The sequence below is a fragment of the Lipotes vexillifer genome, unplaced genomic scaffold (assembly GCF_000442215.2).
Source record: "Lipotes vexillifer unplaced genomic scaffold, Lipotes_vexillifer_v1.1 scaffold129, whole genome shotgun sequence".
NCBI classification, from domain to species: domain Eukaryota; kingdom Metazoa; phylum Chordata; class Mammalia; order Artiodactyla; family Lipotidae; genus Lipotes; species Lipotes vexillifer.
Genome location: NW_006777287.1, coordinates 1,366,278 through 1,378,635, shown reverse-complemented (window position 1 = coordinate 1,378,635; position 12,358 = coordinate 1,366,278). Strand labels below are relative to the sequence as shown.

The 12,358-nt window shown below is 48.5% G+C and overlaps 1 pseudogene; it reads left to right on the top strand.

The window, feature by feature from the left end:
• Positions 1-533: 533 nt before the first annotated feature.
• LOC103069523 (SUZ domain-containing protein 1-like) lies at positions 534-1,058 on the top strand (annotated as a pseudogene).
• Positions 1,059-12,358: the final 11,300 nt, after the last annotated feature.

Below are 12,358 nucleotides of genomic sequence, written 5' to 3'. Positions count from 1 at the left end.
TAAAATGAAAGCTTGCTAAACTGATGGAAGAAGTCAATCTCCCATGGCCTAAGGGTTTTACCCTTATCCCTGATTACCCTCTGGTCCTTTCCTGATGGGTTATACCAGCTGTCCCCATGTAAAATTACTGGCTAGCCCATAGAATTCTCTATTCTGTCTGGGCTCTTGAAGACTCTAACCTGGTCAATTCAGACATTCTAAAATATGGTAAGAAATTTATTCATTATTCGCAAACTTCAACGGGTGGAAGCTGCTTTTCCTCCATTTCTCCTATGCAAACCACTATATAACCTACAAATTGGAGACTTAGTTCTCTCAAGGCAACCAGAAAACTAATCTTGATCCCTATTAAAAGGGCCCTTGCATCATCCTCTTTACATCACTAACACTGCTGCCTGCCAAACCCCGGGGGGGTCAAACCCTGGATTGGTGTTTCTCAACTGAAAAGATATTGAAATCTACTCTAAATGGAAGTCCATCCCAACTGCAGACTCAAAACTGAGGGTCTCTGAAAGCGGTGAGTAAGATGGAAAATGAGGAAGTCCCTGAGAGCTGGGAGGCGGCAGACAGTGGGGAAATCCAAATCTCCTCCAAAGTGCCCATTGTGATTCAGGACGATAGCCTTCCCATGGGGCCCCTCCACAGATCCGCATCCTCAAGAAGCCCACCAGCATTGGTGTGGTCAGCAGCCCCAACTCCACCAGCAGGCCAGCCCTTCCTGTCAAGTCCCTAGTGCAGCTTGAGGCAGAGTACGTGGAGGCCTGGAAGTGGATCATGGGCAGCACCAGCCCAGAGGAGGAGCAAGAGAAACCCATCCTCGACAGGCCAGCCAGGATCTCCCAACCTGAAGACAGCAGGCAGCCCAACAATGTGATCAGACAGCTGTTGGGTCCTGATGGGTTACAAGGCTTCAAACAGCACAGATAAATGCGGGCAGGAAAGGATGCCACCGCCACTGCCTCCGTCACCACTTCTTGGGTCGTCCGCTGTGGGTCACACTGCTGTGGCAGACAGCTGGACTTGAGCAGAGGGAACAATCTGACTTACTTGCAATGTGATTCCCTTTGCTCCGCCCACTGTGACCTTGAACCCCATGTACTGTGACCTCCCTCCCCCCACTGTGATTGGCATGTCTAGAAGGGCTGTCCCAAGTCAATGGAAAGGGAAAGGGTGGGGTTAGAGGAGGGTTGGGGGGGACCCACCAAGGACTCAGAGAGTCAGACAGTGCCACTTGGCCACTTGGGGTAAAGACAGTGCCAGCAATAACAGTTTATCATGCTCATTAATTTGGGATTTTAAAACACAAATGAGAACTCCCATCCACCCACGCTCAAGTGCATGTTTTCATCACTTAAAAGCAAGTTCCATCTGAAAATATCCTTTTTGTTTCTTTGCTTCCTATTTTTGTTTATACAATATTTGATTTGCAAAAGTAGAAGTGCATGGGAGGGGTTTTAGCAGTTTAATGAATTTTTAATTGAGAAAGAGTAGTTTGGTAGTCTACTTAAAAATATTTCTGGGCAATTCACTAGAAACATTAACCAATAGGATTTTGGTGAGCTTCGCTTCTGTATTCCTACTGCAGCCCAGAAAAGGGGCAGGGCTCTGCAGCCCCCAGGACAGATGAGCACCCCATGCCTATACCTCCCTCCCCTCAGCTAAGTCCCAGAGCATCTGGGCACTACCTGAAGACTGGGCTAGCTCTATAGGCTCAGAGAGCCTGGGGAGGGTGCCAACCCCTCACCTCTAGTGCATTTTGGAAGATAGGGAAAGTGAACAGACTTCCCCTTCCAAAACCTCTCAGGAGTGGTTCCCTACCAGCCAGGCTTACTACTTCTAGAAGTGGGCAAGGAGTGAGGCTGCACTTTAGGGCTTTAGGAGTAAGGGCTGTGAGGAACTTCCCTGGTGGTCCAGTGGTTAAGGCTCTGTACTTCCACTGCAGGGGGTGCGGGTTGGATCCCTGTTCGGGGAACTAAGATCCCACATGCCACGCGGTGCGGCCAAAAAGTAGAAAAAAAAAAAAAAAGAGTAAGGGCTGCAAGCCTTGCTCAGTATTTTGCTGTCAGCACAAGGAAGGCCAGGAGAGAGTCTTGACTCCAGGACTCCGAGCCTTCTGCCGAGCGTGGTCAGAAAGTAGGTTGATCTTCCTGCTCCAGCAAGGCTTAGAACTCTCAAGGGTCTGTGGAGTGCCATCTCTGTTGATGGCATCAGCTCCGTAACTCTATCCAGCACATTTCCCTTGTGAAATCACTACCTTGGGAGCAGACCATTCTCAATACATTTGGGAAGAGACAAGCTGTGCATTGCAAAGATCGGTAATGACAGACTGGTTCCCCATAGGCCTAGGCTATCCTCCAACCCGTCTTCCAGAGCAAGGGCCTGGAATGAAGGCAGTTTCCCCTCTGTCCTTGGAGCCTGGAGATTTGCTTTTGTTCTTTGAGGTGGAAGAGACTTAGGGGGCCCTGCCTAGAGCAGCTGTGTGTGTACACTCTGGCCCCTCTGGGGCTTTCTGATCTCTTCCATCGCACTGCACCTTATATCCCTCAGCGAGCCAGATGGCCTCCTCGCTCAGGAGTGGTTGGTGTGACATTTGTGTAAGTCTTGGCCCACTACATCTTCCCCTAGGAGGAAAGTTCAGCTGTCAGTTGAGTCAGCAATTAGTCCACAGGCTTACAACTACATGAAGGCAGGAAATTGTCTGTGAGCAGAGCTGGAACAAAGCTTCAGTCAGTAAGAACCTGCAGGATGTTGAATGGTGCCCACAGGCTGCTCTGAGGGGAAATGACCTCCAGGAGTGGGGACGGGAGAAGGTTGCTGCTGTCTTTACAGTTCTACTGCCAAGACCAAGTTTCTGCATTCTAAATGGATAGTGTCCATCCCTCATGTAATAGTGGTTTCTGGCCCAAGATGAAACTATCCTTTTCAGTTGGAGAAGGTACAGAGGTAGGCCAGGTGGGAAGGCCAGAAGTGCTGATTGCTCAGCCGTCGGGACCACCTGTTCTTGCTCCCCTTCTCTAGTGGGAGCCAAGGGGAGGCTGGCTGATGGGTGTCTGTGGATCAAGGATGTAGTAGGGACTGATGCTCGCACCTCCCTCTGGCCAAAGATGGGGCTTTGCCTGCTGTGTGCCTGTCACCACCCACCATCAGTCATATCCTGGCTTCCCAGATGGAGAGGTGGCAGGCAAAATTTTAAAAAGAAAGAAATGAAAACAGGAAACTATGGTGTTGGGGGGAGGTGGGAGGAGAGATGGGAAAACGGTTTGGATTTTGTGTGGGTGTTTGTGGGTGTTTTTGGTTTTTGTTTGTGTTTTTATGCAGTTGTCTGTAACTTTCCCTAAGTGCTTTTTCTTTTTTTAATTTTCACATTTTATTCAATACATATAACAACACATATTAAAATATTAACAATAAGGAGATTTTTAATTTTTTGCTTTTATAAATCGCTTTTCTTTTCTTTTTAAAAATTTTTTTAAAAAAGTAAGCTGTAGGCTTTGGCTTGCAAAACACCAGGGGAGTGGGGGGCAGAAACATGAGGCTGCTGCCCCTTATCTGCCTTCACAGTACTGTCCCCTTCTCCCAGCTCCTCCCTGACTCTGTGAACCAGGCCTCAGACCTTCCAGCTAACTGCTTCCCATGAGCCACTACTCTGATGTCAGCCTATAACCAAAGGAGCTGGGGGTCTGGGCCTGGTGACCAACCCTTCGCCACCCACTCAGTCAGGGTGCTCCCCACCTGCAGGCAGGAGGCAACACCCTATCTGCTACCATCAGCCCCTCCCAGAGCCCACTGCCCCACCCCTCCCTGTCTAGCCCAGCCATATGCAGCTCTGCCCCATCTGGGGATGCTCTGCTCAGAGATGGGCTGGCAGGGCCGCCCCAGCCTCCCTGGTAGGCAAAGACTCTGGAAACCTCTGGAGTCCTGTGTTCGGCCATGTGATCCCAGGGGTGCACATGGGCCCCTTGGGTATCTGAACAGAGGGGTATGGGAGGGAGGGCCGCACCCCTGCAGTCCCGCTCTGCTGGTCTAATGGGCAACTGCCCACCCTACCCCACCCCGCACCGTGGGCTCCTGAGTCGGCAGATTAAGCATTTTATAAATTGCATTTTAAATACATGTTTTAAACTTGAAAAAAATAAACAGAGGGTCTCTCGAGAGCCCCCAGAAGCAGATGTTGCCACAAGGTAGACTGCTTTCCTAAGAACTTCAGACCAAGTAAGTAGATGACATCATGAGGTGGTCAGCTTCCACCCAAGATGCCAAACAAGACCTTGTAGGATTCTCTTACATACTTCCTAATCTCACCATTTTTATTGTTCTTCTTGCAGTATCATCCTTTTTCTCTATCCCCTCCAGCATCATCTTTGCTATCCACATAACTCCCCCCATTACAACTGCAGCTTTCCATAACGAGCCTTCATTTGTATTATCTCCTCTTCCCCTTCACCCAAGCTGTTCTCCCCTTCAACAATTCTGCCATCCCTGCAAGGACCCCAGAATCTATAGCGTTCCTTCACTCAACTCATAGTACAGTCTCACAACCTTACTTTAGAATGCTGGTTATGTTCTCCCTCTTCTTCGGAAGCCTCCAGCTTCCCTTAAATTCCTATGCCATCTCATATTTAAGGGCATCCTTTGTGCTATCACTCAGGGTCCCTTTAGCTTTTCCCCCTAGACTTCAAAAGGAATCTCCTTCAACCTCAATACTCTTCAGAAAGGGCCATCTATGCTTAACCAGTCTGCCTCCTTTTCTCACCTTAACTACTCTATTACCTCTGATTTAAGTTTTCCAGACACTAGATGAGGCAAGAGGTCTACACAACATGTTACAACTACAAGCTTAGGCAGAATCCAAGCCCCAGAAGGAGGCTGTGCCCTTCTTGTCTCGTCAGGTTCTTAAGAAGCCTTAGAACAAGATGCTAAGAGACTGGGAGTAAATCTAAAAAACTTGCTGCAACAAGTCAACTATGGGCAACATGCATGCCTAGAGCTGCTGCAGTGTGGGCCACTTAGAAGTTCACCCAACCACCTGCATCTTCTATGCTCTGCTACAGAAAATAACCATGACTGTGGATCTTACCACTAACATCTAAAACCACTAACATCATTGCCAGAGAACTACAGGAACTCCAATGAGTGGATCTTCATAATTGTCTGGCATTGGACATCAACCTGGCTTCTCAAGGGGAGCACTTTTGTAATGATCAGAAGCCATTGCTGTGCATGTGTTCCCTGAAACCTCTCTGATGGATATGTCATCACCAAAAACATCCAGACATTCCAGAAAATTCTTCAGATTTCCATTGTCATCTTCACTCCACTATCTGAATACCCTTCAAGCCCAATGTCTAAGAATTTTCTCGACTTGCTCTCTCTGAACCTCAAATCTTGGTTTTACTCACGTATTCAACCTTTAATAACTATTATTTTATTTTATTCCTGAGTATTTCTCTTGTTAAATGCCTAATCGCTAAGGCCTTCCAACAGCTGTCAGCCTAACAGCACAATCAACAGATGATACAGTAGTCAGTTCTTCAGGAACAAGAGGAATGTGAAGGCCAGCACCCCCTTGAAAACTATTTGGACCTAACTCAGCTTCCCAATGACTCTTATTCCATCCTAATAGTGCTCAAGGACAGATTTTGTCTGACTTAAACAACAAAGGGGGACCGACTAAGTGTTCACAATTACCTGTTGCTTACCCTCTGCTTTGTCTTGACTAAACTTTAGTCAGGATTCTCCCTTCCTACAGGTTCCTGAACTCTGCTTGCCCCCAAGCCTGAGCAAACACAAAAAAGTGAAATTTGCCTCCCTTCTCAGCTTCTCCTGAGAATTGACTGACAACAGCAGGATACTTTCCTGTCAGACCCCACTGGCCATTTCCCCTTGCTTGTCCAACTTCTCTGAAAGATTCTGCTTATCTCTGCTTGCCTCCTCCTTACCCTGTGAAAGAAAAGCCTTTTTCTGCTTGATTTTGAGACCCTTGTAGACCTTATGGTCGTAGCATTCTCCCTATTGCAACCAGCCCTCCCCCATTACAATAGTCCCTTTCCCTCCCTTCCTATAATCCTTCTGAAGAATAGTTTCTCCTTACTAAGTCCTGATTTGTTCTTCTTTGACAACCAACATGCCACAAGACGTGTTAATAAAGGCCCAGAAATAGGTAATCTAGAGCTATGCTGTTATCTAGCACCATGGCTGCTAAAGTATGGTGAGATTCAGCCAAGAGTTCCAGTCCTTGGGCAATTTATTTAATTTGTGTGGATAACTCCTAGGACATGACTGGCTGTGTTTGTTTCTTTTCATTGTTGTGTGGCATCCTGCACATACGCTGTCCTACTGCCCATCCCCTCACCAATTAGTGATCCTAAAGTGGTTAGTATCAGGGGAATATTTGGAAAGATTGTGGCGTTGGAGAGTTGTGGCTAGTGTGGTTGATGAGGGTAAGTCCTTGCGGGGTTCTGCTGCTGAGTAAAAATCTACTGCAATTTTGAGTCAAACCCAGTGTCCAGTGTTGGACAAGGGGAAGCTTGTAATAGGGAAAGCCCTTTACCAGGGATTCCCTTAAGGCCCACCAAGGCTCCCATTGTTGCCTATATTCTGTGTTCCTGTGAAGGCAAGTTGTGGGGCTTAGTGCAATTCCAGGTGGTGTTAATAGGAGCTTATAATGTTATAGCCAAGTAAATGTGCATGTTATCTACCTCATACTCAGCACCTGAGTCAACTCAATTGGTTATGTGCTCAGCCCATGATTGGCCACATATTTGAAGTTAGAGTTGACCCACAGAATTAGAAGGCACCTGTGAGTCACAAGCCACATCTTAGAGCCTGGCTTAGCCAGAATGGGTGTTGCTGGTAGCAGTAGAGATGGAAGGAGGAGGAGTGCTAGCCTCAGTGGTGGTGTCTGTGGTCATGTTAGTAGGACTGACCAGCCTGAATGGCCAGGAGCGTGCTTCCCATGGTCCCCATCCTGACCCATGTTGTGTGTCTCCCGTGTTGTGCATGTGGCATGTTGATTCCAGACCTTGTCAACAGTAGGGTTTAGTTTGCCAGGGGAGAGTGATCCATCAATGGGTGTGTAGTCAACACTGGTGAAGGAAGGAACTTCTCAGGTATGGAAGGGGCACAGCAACAGAATAGGGGTGAAAGTCAGAGGTCATCTGTGGGCAGCAGTAGGAGATCTGATTGTCCCTTGGGTATCATCCAAATGGTGTTACCCAGTCCAGGGGTAATTAGTTCCACCTCCTGGGTATCAGGAGTTGGTCCAAGATTGTTCTATGGTGATTTAGTGGAGTATGTGGGCAGCAGATGAGGATGCCTCTCCCTCCAGATAGTGGTGAGTGGTCTGCTCAGCTTACACTGGATGAGGAGCAGAAGCATGCTGAATGTGGTCCCAGAGTTGGTGGTCCACAGCAGGTCCCTGTTGGGATCAAGGGAGAAGTGGCTGCTAGGCTCTGGAGTTTCTATGAGGGAGAAGGGAAAAAGGTGGAAGTACCAGGTGGATGTTCATTTGCTGTGGGCAGCGTGCAAGGCTCCCATGTCCATGAAAGCTGGGAATTGGGTTGTGTTCAGTGTGGATGTGTCCACCAGGAGAGGTCACAGTGTCTCTACAGGTGGTCATTTCATTTGTTGTGAATTTTAATACAGTGCAGTCATGTCTTTCGTCTGCACTTTTGAACTTGATGGACCATCTTCCTCCAGCTTCTCTCAGGAGCCCTTGTTTTAAAATACCATTATGCCTTTCTGTGACATCTGCTGCTGTAGGACAACGGAGTAGGTGAAAACTCACACAATGTGATTTTGTAATGCCCGCTGTTGTATTGCTTTGCAGTGGGAGCCTTGATCTGTTTGTATAACTGGCAGCACTCCCAAGGGCTGTGAGGCTCCGGTGTTAACACTTCAGTAATATTAACAGAGGTTGGGGCCCCACAAGAGCCAGCAGTGGAAGGCCTGTGTGGGCACCCACCACTATTAACCATGTGTTAACATATATGTTCCTGCCGCTGCAGGGGGAGGCCCAATGAAATCAATTTGCCATCTCTGATGTGGCCCTCCTCCTCTGTAAATTGTCCCTCCAGTGAGGTAGGCCCAATGTCTAGATTTCTGGCTTCTGGTACAGCCACTAATGTTTTGTCTCCCTGATGAGCCGACTCCTCTACTAACAATCCATTTTCATAACCCTGTGATGCCCCAAAGCCCTGACCTCTCATGTGCTCCCTGATAGAAGGGGAGGGTGGCTCCTCCCAAAGATCTGGAGATCTCCCCCTCCTTCCAGAGCCCTAGCTGCTTTGGTGGTTCAGTTAGCTCATCAGGCTTTGAGTCGTAGAGCACTTACTCTGTGTCTTGTTTGGTATGAGCCGAGGTATGGTGCACCCAGATGGGCAGAGTGGGAGCCAGTGTGGCAATTGGCCCCATACCCCTTTAGTCCAAATGTCTTGGCTTGTATTTTCCAGCCCTGATTTTGCCAAAGTCCTGACCAAGTAGTTAGCTCATGAACACCAACCAGGAGTCAGTAAAATATGAACATTGGGAAAATGTTTGTCAAAGGTATACTCTACCGCTAGGACTATTATATGCGGCTCAGCCCACTGGGCACTTTGGTCTGTGCCCCGTATGGATTTGGGGGTGACAGGCTGTGGCTCTCTATTGTCTGGTCCCTTACACCTTGTGCTCACTCCATCGGTAAAGGAAGACCGTTGCTTTGCTTGTTTTGAGGGTGCTGACCATCCTCCCTCCCGTCCCCATTGAGCGAGCGGTAGAGGCATTTCTGGAGTTTGGGCGAATTAGCTTCAGTGGCAGGTATGTGGTTATTTCCTTTGTGACACTCCAGTAGGGCTGGGTTTAGCTCAACCCTGTAGATAGCATTTCCATTTTAATAACGGGGCCTCTGATGCCAGTCTGATTTTATGGGGAGTTTTTCTTCCATTATGTGGGGCATACAAGGAATCTCGGTCTGTGGGATAACTGGCTCTGCCCCAGAAAGGGCCTCAGTTTCCATAAGTGCCCTGTATGCTGCTAGAAACTGCCTCTCCAGTGGCAAATACATCTGGGCTGAGGCTAGGAGCCCCTTACAGCAAAAGCCCAGGTAGAGGTTTGCGTGTCCATTTGGTCCAGAGGCCCCAGGAAGCAAATTTTGGGGTGGGAGCAGAAACTTCTAAATGTAAGTCCTATCCTTGGGGCACTAGTGGGAGAGCTGAAGTGATAGCCTCCTTTAGTTTATCTAGTGCCTGTTGTAGCTCAGGTCCCCACTCAAAATGGAAGACTTACAGGTGACTCAATACATAGATAGGGTCTAGCAAATAGTAGACATGAGGAACGTGTTGGCACCAGAATCCAAACTTTTCTACCAAATGTTGGGCCTCCTTGCTGATGAGGGAGGTTGGAGCACTAGGAGCTTTTATTTTATTGGATTGGGAAGAGTTTTCCCTTCTCAGTTCTGAATGTAACCACCCAATTTAACAGACTGGTAGAGGCCTTGTACCTTATGGAGGGAGGCAGTTGCCCATCCCCTTTCAGTGAGGTGTTCACTCAGTATTGTGACTGCCTGGCCCTCAGTGCCTTGTCATATCCTGTACTGTGGCGTGTTTACTGCCCACACCAATAACGAAATGGTAACTGGTTCCCACTGGTTGGCAGCCACCAATAGAGTAAAAGCCTTGGGTTTGTTCCATGAAGTTAGCTGCTGACTGAGCCGGTCCAGTAATGGGAACAGGGATAGTCTCCAAGGGAACAACCAGGAAAGAAACATCTTTTAGCAAATCTGGGCCAATTTTAATAGTTAAGTGGGTAATTTTCCTTTTAATTAATTGTCCTCTGAAGTCAGTCACCTCTTTTGGGGGGAGGGGGAGTTCCCTTTAAAGCATGAATGCTCCCTGGGATTAGGAAGGTTTGAGCACCTGTGTCCAACAGAGCCAGCCAGTGTGTTTGTGTTCTGGAGCCCAAACTACAGTTAATGTGTTACAAGGGCTAGTCTCTTCCAGGTGGGGCCCTACTTCTGTGACTGCTGGATCCCTCTGTGAGGGCTGTCCTGGCCACTGGTGGAGACCAGAGGCAAGTACTAAAGATGAGGCTGCCTCTGCAAGGGAAACCTGCCGCAGCTCGTAATCTAACCCTAGTAAGTAGTACTAGTGCTGCACTGATTTATCAGAGAACCTCCAACTTGGGACCCTCTTGTCCCTTAACCTGTGATGGTTAAGTTTATGTGTCAATTTGCCTGGGTCACAAGTGCCAAGACATCTGGTCAAACATTAATCTGGGCATGTCTGTAAGGTTCTGGATGAGATTAACATTTGAATTGGTGGGCTGAGTAAAGCAGATCACCCTCCCCAGTGCTGGCGGGTCTCATCCAATTAGCTGAAGCTCTGAATAGAACAAAAAGGTGACCCTCCCATAAGTAAGAGGGAATTTCTTCCTGCCTGACTCCCTTGAGCTGGTACATTTTTTCCTGCCTTGGGACTCAAATTGAAACATTGGCTCCTCCTAGACCTCAAGCCAGCAAATCTTTGGACTGGAACTATACCATGGTCTCTCCTAGGGCTCCAGCTTGAGGACTGTAGATCTTGGGACTTGCCAGGATAACCCTGTGAGCCAATTCCTTATGAAAAAAACCCCTCTTTTTATATATACATCCTATAGGTTCTGCTTCACTGGAAAATTCTGACTAATATATAACCTGTCTTGTTTTCTCAGAGTTCACGCTTAAGCAGAGGCCAAGCTGTAAGTTTGTTTGACTTAGGAGGGGGGAGGCTTCACTCTTGATAGTAATTTTGATTTAGGCCAGGTGGCTTAAACACTTGGATCTGAGTTTGTCTTTCAGGGGTTTCTATTAAATCCAAGGGCAGCTCTGACTTTTGAACTGTTTTTGTGTTAACCATCACTGCCAGTAAAGAGGACTTACCTTTGTCAGGAGCCCCTCTGAGAAACAACGCTGTGACCTCAGGACTCTATTCACCCTCCTCCCACTTGCCCAGTCATCCTGCTGCACACCATCTGTTACCTGATAAGCCCACTCCAGCATCCCTAGCTGATGGAGGAGATCTTTGGCCTCAGCTGGTGTTTCCCGTTGACAATCTGCCCAGGTGATTATGAGGCCTCATGTGGGGTGGGTGGCCCTCCAAGCCATTAAAAAATCCATATCAACAAGGTATGTGTGAACTAGGGTCCAAAGGCACCTCTGGGGGTCCTTCCTCCCTTCCTCACTAATTGTGCAAGATCCCTTACCAGGGGCCCGTTTTTCCATTCCATTCTGTGGCCGCCAATTGTTTAATTCCAGACCCTGTTAGGTGGAATTCTTGCTCTCTGCCTGATACATTCTATACAGCCAGGCAGTCCCTTTTTCATTTGGTTCCCGAACTCTGTCCTTATGGAGGACTGGGCCTCAGGGAGAAGGGGGATGTGTCGCTTCCCCCAAGTGAGAACCTGTCCCTTTTTTTTGACCTTCCCCTCTTGTGTCTTCTGTTACTTTGTGGGTGGTCCTGGGTGGAGGGCAGATTCTCCTCACCATGACTGTACTGGCATCGTGCTGCCTGGGCCTCTAGAGGGCACCAGTCCTCTTCTCCAGGGCCCTCCCCTCCACCTGGTCTTCAACGAGTGTAAGCTCCTACCTCCTCACCAGGCTGTGGCCTGGCGAGAAGCCACCAAGAGGAAGTTCTGGCTTGCCTGTCTCATTCAACAGGATGGCCCCCTGTTTAGGAGTCCTGGGAGAGGCAGGAAGATAACTTCCTTGTCTTTGTCACTTTAAGTAATGCTTTAGCTGCCTCAGCCCAAGAGTTGGGGTCCAGATAGTCCTCCAGGGAAGGGCTAGAATGATGCCACCTGTAACAGCAGATCCAAGTGCAACAGCATCAGAGTCAGGCTAGCTGTTTGCAAAGGTGCCTCCCCCAACTGCACTTAGGGGACTAACCTTGGCCTGATGCCTCTGCCTTATAGGCTTGTTTAGCTGCCACGGTGGTCCCCAGCGGCAAGGATGTCCTCTCGCCACAGAGTAACCCTGAATCACTGGCCATTGTCAGGGAGCTCCTCCCATTATAGCCCATTATGGGGTCAGGGGTATCCACCCCTCAGTCCAGACGTGTGCACCCCTCACCCTTTTCTGTTCAGGCCCACAGGTCTTACAGTGTCCACCACCTGCCTAATGGATACCCAGGTAGGCAGGCTGACTTCCTACTGCATGCAGCTGGGCCCCTCTGGCCCCCTGCCAAAATTAGTTCCAGTGGCATGTATTCACTCAAATACTGGTGCTATCACTTGGCCAGGCTATTGAAACACAGGAGGATACCCCCCAAAATATAGACTGTAATACAGTACAGAGCAGTGCCACGCCAAACCAAAGCAGTGGCATTCCAAATTTTGTCCCACTCAT